Source organism: Pyxicephalus adspersus, chromosome 3, assembly GCF_032062135.1.
Source record: "Pyxicephalus adspersus chromosome 3, UCB_Pads_2.0, whole genome shotgun sequence".
Classification (NCBI taxonomy): Eukaryota; Metazoa; Chordata; class Amphibia; order Anura; family Pyxicephalidae; genus Pyxicephalus; species Pyxicephalus adspersus.
In genome coordinates, this window is record NC_092860.1 from 107004383 (window position 1) to 107019170 (window position 14788).

Consider the following 14788-nt stretch of genomic DNA (forward strand, 5'->3'; position numbering starts at 1 on the left):
GTTGGTAACGGTACTTCCAATTGCAGTCTGACAACTGTAAGCCACTTCTTCATAATTAGCAACTCAGCACACCAAGCCATAAACTTAGATTCTTGCCTTTCTAGTACTGTACCATTCAAGTACCCATCCAACAGGAAAACTATGCATCCAGCTCCCCAAAGCAGTAGCTTCGTACTTACAAGGACACCACCACATTGTCTTTTTCAGGTTAATTCAGCACGGTGGCTCAGTGGTTAGCACTCTTGCCTTTTCAGCGCTGGTCCCAGGTTTAAATATCTGCCAGGACACTATCTGCATGGAGTTTGCAGGTTCTCCCCGTGTCTACATGGGTTTCCCTTGGGTGCTCTGGTTTCCTCTGACATCCCAAAAACATGCAGTTAGGTAATTTGCTTCCCCCCAATATTGACCTTAGATTGTATTAAAGACATATGGCTATAGTAGGGATATTAGATTGTGAGCCCCTCTGAGGGACAGCTAGTGACATGACTATGAACTTTGTACAGCGCTGTGTAATATGATGGTGCTATATAAATGCTGTAAAATATTAATGCACATTTTCCTTATAAACTAATAGTCTATAAAGTTGGTTGCTTCTTCTGTATATGATAACCACACCTCTAGCATAAACTTCCTTTCAGTAAACCCAGTAGTAAAAATAATACTCTTCCACAGCCAAAAAGGCTTTCTCTAAAATGTTACAACAGGGAGTATTCCTGGAGAAAGGTAAACCCCTACTACTTGCATCAGAGTACTTTCCTAATTATTACTAATTTTAATTGTAACGTGATTTTAAATTTACATCTATTTACCTGGCTCCATTAGGTAATTGCATAAAATACGTGTGTAGATTTAGGCCATGCTGCAGACAGCATTGCAATCATTACACAACTTTATCAAATTTGTTATCTGTTTTCAGGAAAGGAAGGAAATAATTATAAATAGCTTCAAGAACAACCACAAGCAAATGTAGAACATTAAATTTATGAATATGTTGTAAAACTTAACAAATGTATTTTAAAAGCCTGCTAGGTTAACTGCCTGGCATATGGCTGTCAGAGAGTGGGAGATATGTACTATGAGCCAATCAGTTCATGGTGTATTTAGCAATGTTGTGCCTATAAATTGTTCAGGCAATCGGAGCAAAAGTAGGATAGCATCCGCTTATAGAAGTGGGAGAGGACGCAGCGGACCTCTGCATTTTGATGATGCTCTTTTATTATGAAGTAAAAAGACAGATGAAACTGAAAAGCAGCTATAGTGAATAGTGGGTGTAACCAATAGAGAGTAGCAAACTGGTCTATCGAAAAATTGGTTCCGGTAAGATCTTGCAGATAGTTCAATACCATAAAAAATTCTCATCAAAGGATTGTTCATGCAATTATGTACTGTACAATTGTCATACCACATGGATCTGACATCCTCAACATTATGGATCTCTGCGACCTGTTCAAATATAATCCACCAATAACGCTAGATAAGTGGATAAAGCCAGGGAAGACGATGCAGGAAGTATCGTAGTATCGAAGTATCGATGCAGGGTGTACCGGAGAAAGTATATCGCAGAATCATCCACAATCACTGAACGACGTACACACAATAGATAGTGGATGATCCTTTCCCAAACAGATCCGCCGGGATGGTCGTTCGTTTCCAGCAACATTCCTTGTTCATCGGCCTCATTGGCCTGTCATTGTGCACTTTTTTTGTTAACGATTATTGAACAATTGATCGTCTTTTTTTTACAATGACAATTATTGCACCTGTGTACGTAGCCTTAGCATTTCGGAGGGGAGTGAGCCCTTAAAAATGGCTGAAATGCGGAGTCTAAGCACACCAACAGAGCACCTGGCTCTGTGTTTGACTTTTTTTTTACAAGTGTACCAGCATGTGACCCTCAGACACACCTTTGCATATAAAAGTGGCCAGGAACTGAAGCTTAAAGTGGTACAAAGTCTACAGGCAATTTTTATTGAACATTTTTCATAAGAATAGGCCAAAGGTTAGTACAGGTAACAAAAAAAACATTTATATTCAGAAACGATCAGAAGTCAGTAACCAGACAGATATAGATGCAGGAATGTAGGGTCACAGCAGCATGAGGTCTCAGAATCAATGGGTCACAGAAGTGCTAGGTCATAATAACAGACAATAACAGCAGGAAAGCATTGGACATTAACGTATTGCTAGGATTAGTATCATATCAGATCAGATCCTGTCATTGATAGGATAGGATCTGCCTACAGATTGGTTATTACACCAGCAACCTGCATTGGAACAGAGAAGTGGCAAGCGTGACACCCAAAAATTTGACTGAACCAAAAGTCAGTGAATGAGGAAATGGTTAATCTACTATAACTCAGCAACACCACAAAAACTACTCCGTAAAAACTACTTTAAATAGAAAAGAAAGAATAGAGTATAAAATGTAAGTATGTAGTGTCTGGAATGTATTGGAAATTATTGAAATATTAGGGTTATTGTTTGATGACGTTTTCCTAATTTTTATTTATTTACAAGGTTCTCTGGCTCCCTAGGTAAAAGTTCTTCCCCCAAACTGAGAAAGATGCACATTGTAACATGCTGTAGTCTGGCCAGCACAGGGTGCAGAAAATATAGGTGCTAGCCAGGGGCCCTAAGGTGGTCTTTGTGTCCTTCCATTTCATGGGAAGGGGTGTAATACTGTGAGGGGGAACCAGTTTGATTTATTCAGAATATGGAGCCAACATTTCAACAACATTATATATATTTTTTTTTAATCATGGAACTATGGTAGCCTATTACTTATGTAAAGTGCACATCTGAAAACAAACTAATTCAGTGCTCCTAAGGCAGACATTTGGATTGTAAGTAAGTAATAAAAAGATGAATGGGGCTAATAAAAACTAGGTAGTGTTATCTATCATTATTGGACAAATTAATCGCTTGTTACTTTTGACTGAGAACCTTCGTTTGTCGGTATTGTTTTTTTATCAGTTTTACAAACAATTATAGAAAGACGAGTCAGCCATCTTTCAGTACATCATTTGTTTTAAAAGACAATAATCTAGTGTGTTCACGGTTTAAGAGATTTAATCTTGATTTTGCCGTGACCTCCGAACCCAGCCCTGTAGACCGCCCTGGGGGAAAGGTTTGTCCAGTATAATCAGATGAGCTCTGCTTTTACTTTATTAGTCAGTCTTATGAGCTCTGTGTATCAGGACTGTTCCTGGCTTCTGTTACATTAACAACCACTCTTCCAGTGTAATCTGTAGGGCTGGGTTGTCATAAAGTTGGCCCTGGCTTGCAGAGGGTTTGTGGTTTGCCAGACCCCTCACCATTGCTGATATGTAATCAGTAGGAACAACGTGATAGCCGCATGCTTGTTTTTGTACCGCTAGGGACCCAGGTTCAAATCCTGATGCTTTGTCCATTGAGTTTGTATGTTTTCTCCATGGTTTTGATTTTTAAAACACATTTTTCACTTTTCAATTGCTTCTGTGTAAAAAATTACCTACATATCCATGTCATCTATCTCATTCTGTCACCCTTACCTGGTGAGCACAACACACTTTACACCCTGCATTTAGTAGGGGTTTACCTTTCTCCAGGATTACTCCCTGTTGTAACATTCTAGAGAAAGCCTTTTTCACTGTTCAAACATTTCAGCACCCACTTCGCTAAAAGCTTGCACATGTCTAGGATAGTGGTGATAACAAACCCAACATGCTCCCGTGAGATGTCAAGTATCTGGGCTATCTTTTTTGCGGATATTCACCGGTCCTCAATAATCAGCTCTTGGACAGCATCGCAGGTTGCCGGGTCAGTTGAGTTTGGGGGGCGCTCACTTCTCAGCTCATCTTCAACGGTGAAATGCCCAGTCTTGAAACGAGATATACAGGTTTTGAAAGTGCTGTAGGAAGGACACTTCTCCCCCACTTCCCCAATGTTTGTGACACTTCAGTGTGAATGTCCTTCGCTGACTTTCCCTGGAGAAACAAAAACTTCATGACGGCCTGTAACTCCAATGCCTCATAACTCCTTGTGCCTCTGCCATCACAGCTTCTCACTAAAAGAAAAAAAAGTTTTAAAAATTGCCAAGACCTGATATTTGCACAGTTACATACTAAGATATTAGGCTGTCATATCCCCCCACACTCATTCTTTTATTTCATCTGGAAGGGGGCAAAGCCAGGAACTTCTCAGCATCCCCTCGTATTGGAATTTTGATATCATTTTGATTGGAATTTTGAATAAATGATAGAAAAAATTCAAAATTCCTTTTGTTTTTTTATCTGTGTACATCACTTTTATCAGTAGACACTGTTTATAAAAGATATATTGTTTACCTGTGGAGAGTCAACAATTTCCAAAAGTACTAACTTTTTCACATGACTGTAATTTCCCGAATTTGCCACTGACGAGGGTCCAAATGGAGCAGTATTTCTACTCTGGCCCACTAACCCAACACATAATATATGTTTTGCCCTCAAGGGTAAACAGCTTATTCCTGCTCTGACAATGGTGGTCCTCCTCCTTCAAACATGATTTACCTGACTTATCTATAAGATCTGTTTCATTTTTATGTGTAATGTATGGGTAATTCTCCATTTGCAGCATTACATTCTGTTTTTACCTATTTGTGCAATTTTCATTATTTGTATTTCAGTTGATCGCCTTTTTATTTCTTTCTTATTACAGACAATTTCTGTATTCTCTTGACTTAATAACTTTTATTGAGTAATAATGAACATTCCTGTTTTTTACACTAAATAATATTATATATATTAAATACATTTCTATTATTGACCTGCTCATTGTTAAATATATCTACAAAACAGACAATTACAAATATATATATATATATATATATATATATATATATATATATATAATCACAGGAGGTTATCCCCATTTCAGGCCTTTACATAAAATATATGTAAAGGCATAAAATGGGGATAACCTCCTGTGATTTAATAAATAACATATCAAGATGTACAATGAAGTGGTAAAAGCGAGGAGCAAAAAAAGGGGGGGGGGGGGTTACAGTTTCTGTAACTTATTCTTAAATCTTTAGACCTATATAACAAGGGCCCCAAAGAATGCTCTAAGGGATTTATAAAACCAATGAAAACCAACGGGCCGTATAAACCAATAAAACCAATGGGCCGTATTTGGGTAGACTTGTGTTCATGTCTCTAAGAATTAATAGTCTCTACATTCCTGGAATTGTATCCAATAGTACCAAGTATTAAAAAACTTCTCTTCTGTGCCATGTAAGGATGAGGTGAGATCTGCCATTAGCATAAATTCCTTAATTTTTGCAGAATCAATTGTGGTGGGTTTGGCTGTCTCCATAATAGAGACACACAGGCTGCTTTAACCATCTGTTTAAGGATCGATTTGTGATAGGCCTTATGGGGTCTATCACTAGGATGGAGGAGGAAAAGGGTTGGGTCATCTGGAATATGAAGGTCTGTAAATGTTTACATGATTTCTCTCACCTTGTTCCAGAAAGGTTGGAGTTTTTGGCAAGATCAGAAGACATGTAGGTGTGTGCCCCTTTCCTTCTTACACCTCTAACATCAGATGTACCTGGGGATATTTGGTGTATCCATATGGGAACGTTGTACCAATGTGACATTATCTTATATCTCAACTCCTGAAATTTACTACAGATAGATGATTTATGGGTTAGTGGCACAATATGGGTCCTTAGCGGTTCAGTTAGTGTGCTACCCAAGTCTCCCTCCCAAGACCTCTATTATGTAAAGGAAAACTCTGCAGAGTGTAGGATCCGGGACCCTTCTGAGAATGGAGTATATGGGGCTGTGTGGATAATGTCAGGGATAGAGAAAGGCTCTAAATTGGGGGCAGTGATTTTAGGATTGCCATTGTGACAAATAAAATGTTTGGTAAATATAATGGACAATGGTGAAAATCTGGAACTGTCTGCAAATCAAACGAACTATCTCACAAGCAACCAGTAAAGAATCACAGCTATACAGAGCCTCCAACACAGGTTTCTGTATGCAGTTACCACTCCGGGCCAGCAGAGGGCAGGAAAACACGTCAGCTAGACTGTCTCTCGGTCTTGCTGGTGGGGCATGACGTGTTCCGCCCCTCCTTTCCAACAGTGTTCCGGATCATAGAGATTAGCGCTGCAAGACAGGCCTGCTCGCTGGCTCTACTTCCGGGTGCTGCTGGAGGAGTTTGTGTCAGAGTTGTGTCTTCAGTCGGCCGGGGTCGGGCAGCAGGTGTTTGAGTAGACCGGGGTACATAGCTAGACAGGAAAAGGACAGCTGTCATTAGCAGGTGAGAATGTACATTGTATAGGTGTGTGTGTGGACTTACTGCAGCAACAGGTAGGCGGGACACACCTGTACATACACCTGTGTGTGGTGAGAGGGGGAGCTGCCGGGAGGACTCTGTCTGTACTGTGCTGTACTGAGTGCAGACACTAATTGCCATTGTTACTCCTAACAGTTACAGACAGCTTTCGCTATATTTACAAACCTTGCCCCCCTTTGGTGCTGGTGTTGCATCCCCCTTGGCGCAGGCGTTGCATCCCCCTTGGCGCAGGCGTTGCGCCCCTCCTTGGCGCAGGGGTTGCGCCCCTCCTTGGCGCAGGGGTTGCGCCCCTCCTTGGCGCAGGGGTTGCGCCCCTCCTTGGCGCAGGGGTTGCGCCCCCCCTTTGGCGCAGGCGTTGCGCCCCCTCCCCCTCGGCGCAGGCGTTGCGCCCCCTCCCCCTCGGCGCAGGCGTTGCCCCGCTCCCCCTTGGCGCAGGCGTTGCCCCGCTCCCCCTCGGCGCAGGCGTTGCGCTCCCCCTCGGCGCAGGCGTTACGCCCCCCTCCTCCTTGGGGCAGGCGTTGCGCCCCCCTCCCTCTTGGGCCAGGCATTGCTCGATTAGTGGGAGTATGACCAGCAATTAGTGCCTAGTACAAAACAGCTTATGCAATGCTTTGCTGACGTTTTAGTCCTTAATCTATTGAATATTTATATTTATGGTAATGCTATTGTAGAAAAATGTGTTGAGGGTTGGACTGTCCTAAAACTGAATAGTTCTGGACGTTAGTTCTCCTACAAAGTTGGTATTTGTAGGAGGTTTTGATAACAGAGTTTCCAGTTCTGCCCACCTGGCATTGCCATCACTGGGTTGTCATGTTGTCTTCTATATGGGTACTCAGCAGGTGCGGTGCCCAACCTTGGTTAGAAAAAAAAAAAAGGGCGTAAGCTGTCTATCTGAGATCTCATTTTGGGTATGGGAGTGAATGTGTTAAACCAGAATCTGCCACCACAATGGTTTTTATTACATGTTAAACAAGTGTCCCCAGGAAGTTAAAGTGCTGTCATGTCTGTGAATGATCCCACTGTGTAAATGAATGGTTGTAAATCCTTTGTAACATGGAGGTGGATGAGATATTCATCTAACACCCAGATTAACACTAACAAACCCAGCTTTCTTCTTGGATTTCTTAACATTAGATGACAGTGGTTGAGTATTAGATAAATGGTGAAATCATTCATAATAAATGGGCAGCTTTGGGGAACTTGGGGAAAGTAAATCAAGAACTCCTCTTGTTGTTCTGTCTTATATTGTATTATAAGTTTGAATTTTTTTGTATAGTAATGCCACTGCATTCTTACTTTTAGGTGACTTAGATGCCTTGATTCTAGGAGTATATTTGTTGTACTAGTTTGATATTTTTCTTTGTTAAGGCGCAGATACGTTTTCTGTGGTTAAGAAAATGATTTTAGTTATTTCTCAGATTGCAATGTTACTTTTCCAGTTTCAATCTCTCCCAATACCCCACCCTACCCCTTGTACTGATCTTAAACATATAATTGATGACCATGTGCCCCACCAGAATCAGAAAAACCAGAAAAAGAGGACCACCCATCACACTTTAAAGGTAATGACCACCCACACCCTTAACCTGTACAAGTCACCACCCATAATCCATTCATCCTCAGTGTTCAGCACAGACTTTTTTTTTTATCTTGGCCATGAATATTATATAAAGCTTTAGTGTTTTTAATCATTTCACATTCATATTGCATTGAATACACCAATTTCATAAAACCTAGTTTTACCCTAGAACAATAATACTGGTATCTGGAAACATTGTTTTATGACTGTCGCACTGTATGTAATTGGCCATATCTCAGCTTTATGGTGCAGTAGAGATAAGCATGAGGAAGTGAGTGAAGGAACCCGGATACAATGTCTGCTCTCAGTGCTGCTGCTATACGGCACAGTGCCTAGAGAAGTATACCAACCAATTACTTTTCCTACTATTAGGTCACATAAGTAATTGCTTGGTGCATATTTTATATTAGAAGGTGTTTTATATTAGAAGCACTTTGTTTGCAAACTTTATGAGTCCTGTACTTGTATTCTACTCACCCTTGGGTACATTATAGCACAGCAGGGTGTGCTCAAAATTTCCTATTCTACATTTGTCTTCATTTCATTGACTGCATACTATTCTTTAAAGGGTCCCAAACAAAAGTGTTCTGGGCTGTCATAGAGCAACAGATCAGGTACATTCTCCTAGTGTCAGATCTGAATGTCCTTCTTTCTTTTCTCTTACTTTTTCTTACAGGAAGAAATCGTTTTCTTTTTCCCATGTTCATCAGAGTATTGATCGTTGCCCTGTATTGTTATGTAGTGGTGCAGGTATATAATACTGGAGTTGTATATAATAACCCTTAGCTCTCCGTATATTATAGTTTGCCCTGTCTAAGCTATAGTTAATGGTTTACTGAATTTTGTGACATCATTGTACCTTAAATTAATCAATATAAATGAGGACTTACTTTATTAGAACTGGTCACAGGTTGTGCATCTGAATAATACTTGTACAGTGTTATGTAGTGTTGGTTTTCTCTTAATAGAAGTTGTGCAGATGGCTGTTACCTGACACAGTTGAGGTTTTCGTTTTCCAATTCCCAGAACCCAAGTGTGAGCTGTAATAATGTGTTGTATGATACTGCAAAATTGGTTTCTCCTGAACAGCACTTTTAGCAGCCCAGGTTGGGAACCTGAAATGGGACCAGTGACAAGTGTCACCAGTTGTTCCTAAAGATCTAAAAGTTGTGGCTTAACATTCTTTAAAAATATGAGAGTTATGTGACTGTCATTGTGGAGGAGGGTTTTACTAATGAGACACATTCATAAATGAAAAAACTGAAATATAACAATGGTGACATTGAGTGTTTTCCCTGCTGTGAATGGCGGTCTGTTATACAAGTTAAGAATCTTTCAGAATCTAGTACTGTATGACATTTAAATGCTGACCATAATAGAAGAAAGGAATTTATTACATACTATATGCTTTTCATTAGAAAAACTTTTTTTTTTCTTAAATATTTTTAAGAAGTCAGGTGAATATATTTTTGGCTAAGATTTTAAAGACTAGGGGTAGATGGTGAATTGTGGATTAATGGTTCACCACTTGCAAATATCTAATGTGCACAGTGGAATATCGATATTACCGGATTTTTGGTAAAAGTGTGGCAAAAGCAAATGTCAAATATGTTTCACCACTGCAGCATGCTTGCAGTAGGCGATTGATATCGAACGGTTCTCAAACTGATCAAAATATACTAAAGGCATATAGACAGGAAATGGTTGTAAGGTTGGTAAAACAGATGGTTTTGTTCCTACATTTTTTATATAATCAGCTCTGCAGAATTATCTCTAAATCCGCTGTGATTCTGTCAACTTATGTTTGCAAAATGCGTACATTATAAAATGAAATGCAAGTAGAGTTTGGGATGGAGTTGTTTATCTGTGCTGATTATTTTGTATTGCATTCTGGGAATACAATGTATAATGTATTATTCTGTGAAAGGCATAGGCATGGCAAAGCAGAGAGAGGAAAGGGGGGAGGATGTAAAGTTTGCTAAGGGCACTGTCTGTGCGAGTGAGAGCTGCCAGAATAAGAGCTGAAGATATCCTGGAAGAATTGCATTCTTTGAAATTTCCAGGAAGCAACAATGACCTAGACATTACCTGTTAACTCAAGGGATGTTATTTTATTATAGAATTGCTTTGCTGTTTTATATTTTAACTGGATTCTTTAATCATATTATATACATCTTCTATGTTCAATTTAGAGTGACAAGCAGGGCAATACAATTTTAGATGCATTGTACGTTTTTATTCAAGAACTATTACTCAAAGTATGGAGGCCAAATACGTCAGGACAACTTGTATTATCAGCCTCCTGATTTCTCCTGGTTTCTTTTAATATCAGATTCTGTGGCTTCACAGCTGTCCATTGTGCTGGGAGATATTTAAGCAGTATTTGATCCCCTGTTGGTTTTGTACATTTGCCCTCTGAAAGAAATGACCGGTCTGTATTTGTAATGGTAAGTTTATTGTAGGTGTGAGAGACAGAATAACAACAAAAGGACCCTTTAAAAACTCAGTGCTCAAAAGTCAGAGCTTGTGCATGTGCATTGTGCAGGGTCCTCTCTGGAGACTATAAACATTTGGAAGATGGCCCACCAAGTACATTTGGGCTTACGTTGTAGACCAGTGTTTCACTAGGGGTTCATTGAGCAATGAGCAGTTTGTGACTCAGGTCAGTTTACCAGATACCGATGATATTTTGTGGCTATCTGTAAGGGTGGCATTCTTCCCACTGACCCCCAAATGAATATACTGTGAGTCGTGGATATAGTAATTATAGCAGGCGTTCCCTGAAGACCTGAAAGTTATTTCAATGGGTTCCCAATCCCAATCAATGGGTGTAGACACTGCCAATGGTGTAGAAGATTTCTGTCAAAAAATATAAACACCCGGGAAGACTGCAGGTTTTGAACATTTTGCAATATATTTATTCAATCTCCTTTAGGTAAAATAACCATGTACTAGAAGGGCTTACCTGACTAAAAATAAAAAGATTGGATTGTTACAGTCACATTTGTGAGCACCGCCATCTTCTTTCTCTTCCTGGTTTCGATCTTTGGCAATTGTGATTGGTGAGGTCCGGATATCAACTGCAGCCCATCTGTTTGGCCATTTATTCAGTCCCAGCAGCCGCAGGAAGCCCATGCACTGCTCAGTATATATTGACAGGTAAAGACAGTGATCAGGCAATTAAGTATGTTTTATTGGAGAAAGGACATTGCCAGCTCCTTTCTGCAGTAAAGCCCTGCCTGATCACAAATTTTGTGTGAAAGTGTCACTTGAGTTCCCCTTTAAGCATTCTCTCACATTGAATATTTTTGTTATCTTTTTGGTATAGGTCAGAAATGTTTGGCACGTAAAGTAGGATTTGTTCTGAGGAAACCTTCCTAAATGCAGCCCACCAATATTTATATGTATGTATTCTGTCTTCAGCCTAAATTAGTAATATTTATTGTATTGCATGACTTTGAGCCGCACAGCCTTTTATCCAAAACATGTCCTGCTAGGTCCTTTTCCTAGTGTGAATATGCCTTATGGCCCCGTTCTTTCTTATGGAAAAGTTGTACAGTCCATATTACTAGCTAAAGGTACATATTTATCTAAGTGTACTGCTGCACTCTGGGTGAGCAGACCAATATTTAAAGAACAGCTGTATTAAAGTTACTACATTAATGAAAATCTTTGCTGTATTTGTTCCTGTTGGGTATTTGTCTTCTCATAGAAAGTGAGAGGAAATCTCCACTGCGGGGTACAGAAAGAAACAAAAACTGGCCAGGGGTTATAATCCTTTCCTTTAATGTTTGAACAGCACTGTGCTTTTTTTCTAGATTAGTCATGGTTGTACTAAAGTCTGCAGTCCACCCATTAGCTTCAGGCATGTACATGGAGAAATAGATTGCAACTAGTCATTGCTGTGGTGGCAGAGGTTTAATCCTATGCTTCCAGGCATAAACATGGCTTGGCTCTGTGTTATTGTTTCTCCCTTTAAAGATGTCACAGTGCTGGTGAAGAAAAGAGTTCCTCTTTACTGCCAGATTTTATTTTGCAATTCCTTTATGAGCGTTTGTACTAAAGACGTAATAAAGCAAACCTTAAATGCTACCGTACTACTTTTTAAAAAAATAAAACAGAATAAACCAAGATATAACATGAAAATGCCACAAAATGCACATTCATGTTAATAGGGTGTTTAGAGTGATTGTGGCCATTTGTAGGGTGTTTATGGGCGTGTACCCCTTTCCAAAAGCTGCAAGATGCTTATTCTTTACACCCCATCAAAAAAACGCTCTGGTGTGAACTGGACTTACAAACACAGCCGTGTAAACGCTGGGGAAACAGTCCATGTAGACTAAGGCTAGGTACACACGTGCAATAATTGTCGTTAGAAAACAAACAATTAACAGATCAACGTTTTTGTTCAACTATAATCCACCAATAATGTACACACACTAGATACGATTGTTTGAACAATGCAGGAAGTGATATGTACAGAAGAAAGTGTATCACAGAACAATCCATGATCATTCAACGACCGTACACACAATAGATAGAGAACTAACGTTGCCCAAACGGATCTGCCAGAACGGCTGTTCGTTTCCAGCGACATTCCACGGCATCGTTGGCCTGTCTTTGTGCACTTTTTTTTATTAACAATTATCGAACAATCCTAAATTAACCCTATAGAGCTCTGTTAGTCACAGAAATAGATAGGCAGTCAGGTAGACATTTTACTAAAGGCCTTTATTTTCTTTCTCTAAACTCCAGTTTCCTGTTAGTGTCAAAAGATAACAATCAATGTCATTGGCACCAGAAAAAAGTAACAAATGCACTCTGTAATGTAACTTACCTGGTTAGACACCACATTCCTCTTCATGCAGGACAGGTCTGTGTGAGAGGTTTAGCTGTTATTCAGCTGGGCCAGCACAGAAAATTCAGGTAGCAGCATTTTCCCTTAAAGGAAAAGTCATTTTCAAGCATTTCTAACAAAAATCAGGCACAGATCAAAATATGTCAGGGACAAGGCTATAAACGACTTAATAAAATGTGTAAACTTTTATTTCAAATATTACGTTTTTTGTTTTAAATAGAGTACGGAATAGTTTTAATCTCTGTTGTTTTTATGCCATTGTTGCTTGTTAGAAATTGACACTTTAAATAAACCTGTGATAAAAGAATTACAGAGGCTTTTGTATGAAATTGTGCAGATATTTCTTGTTCTAGTGAGAAATTGGAGCATTTTCAGCTTTTGATAACATTAATAAAAGCTGTGTGTTTTCCTAATTTTTCTCCTTCTTTTAGCTGCATGACGTGAAAGACATGTTTTGTCTGATTTCTGAGATAAATGACTTTGTCTCTTTTAGTTTGTTGTCATATCAGACATTTTTAGGTTTGTGCATTATGTGCACCTCTTCTTTAGGTTGCCTTTATTTCCGTTTATGAGCATGCTTGCTTTCTATTCAGATCAGGGGAAATACATAAACATGTGCATTTCTACTGATATTTCACACTTCATAGGTGTGAGGGCTATTCATCCAACCTTTGTCCATGGAGTGTTACCACTGTTGCATCTTTTTCTTTATCTAAGCACTGCCGGTGGTAACAACAAGCTAATATTGTGATATATTTGTTATAGTTTTAGATGTTTTGTTTATATTATGTATTAAACACATACCATTTTTGGTTTAAGCAAGCAAAAAAAAAAGAATAAGGAATTAGAATAAAATTGTAGCAGTTAAAACTGTAATTTTGAGGCTTTTGCATTTTGTAAATTAACTTCATGGACGCAACTATGCGAGTGCATACAGATTTTACACTGGCATTGGTCACTAGCCACTTGCAATGGTTTCACTGTATTGTGTGAGACAGGCAGCTGGAAGGGATTATAATCTCGGTGACACATAAGCAGCTACATCCTCACTACCGTGTACGTGTCCAGCACTCCCATCCCAGACATAGGAGTGACTTAGCAAGGAGGGAGGAATAACTGAAACAAAAAGGGGTGGCGTGCTAAAAAGAAAGCAGGAAGCTGAAATGTTCTCTAATCGGCTTCCTCCTGTGATTGTTATTTTTCCTTTCACTGGTTGTGGTTGTTCTTTGTCATTTCACTGCTGTTGAGTGCATCCTAACATTATGTTGCATGTAATATTCCTATTCAGAATCTGCCTAGCTTCCATATTGTATATTTTGTTTATATACATACACATATTGTTTTATAACAAAATTAATATTATTAGTAATAATAAAAAACAGGATTTGAATAGCACCAACCTGTTACGCAACGCTGTACATAGGGGTTGCAAATGACAGACGAATACAGACGGTGACACAGGAGGAGAGGACCCTGCCCCAAAGAGCTAACAGTCTAAGAGGTAGGGGAAGTAAGATATAAAGTGGTGGGAAGTAGTGACAGTTTCAAAAGACAGAAGAAGACAGGTAGGGAAGTTTGAAAAGATGGGTTTTAAGTGATGTTTTAAATGAGCATAAAGTAGGAGGAAGACCATTCCAGAGAGTTGGGGCAGCTCGTGTTATAAGGTTATGAGTGAGGAAGGCATTTGTAGGTCATTTGTAGGACGGAGTGAAGAGAGCAGCTAGGGGAGTATTTTTTTTTTTTTTCCAGATCAGGAAGGTGAGTGGGACAAGAACTGTGGAGGGATTTGAGGGCAAAGCACAGGAGCTTGAAAATATCATTAACATTTCAAATGCCAGAGTTCATTTAAAATCTTTTGCTTTTAGATAAATGGATATAGTCTCTATATGCTTTATGAAGCTATAATGGGGACTTTAGTGCTCTTTAGACCTCCTTAGTTTGGAGACAGTGTAGCTGCATTGAGAGAACATGAAGTATGTATATTCGGTCTTGTTAAGACTAAAGTTACTGCTTCCGTACATCTC

General features: G+C 39.4%; 1 protein-coding gene across 3 annotated transcripts in view; it reads left to right on the top strand.

Annotated features, from left to right (window-relative positions):
- The first annotated feature begins 6133 nt into the window (after positions 1-6133).
- Positions 6134-14788, top strand: part of ARFIP1 (ARF interacting protein 1) — a 56201-nt gene continuing 47546 nt past the window's right edge. For 2 of the 3 annotated variants that reach the window (XM_072405922.1, XM_072405925.1), the window contains exon 1: positions 6134-6291. The gene's annotated coding sequence lies outside the window, so the exon portion shown is untranslated. The remainder of the gene's footprint in view (positions 6292-14788) is intronic. The other variant, XM_072405923.1, reaches the window with a different exon arrangement.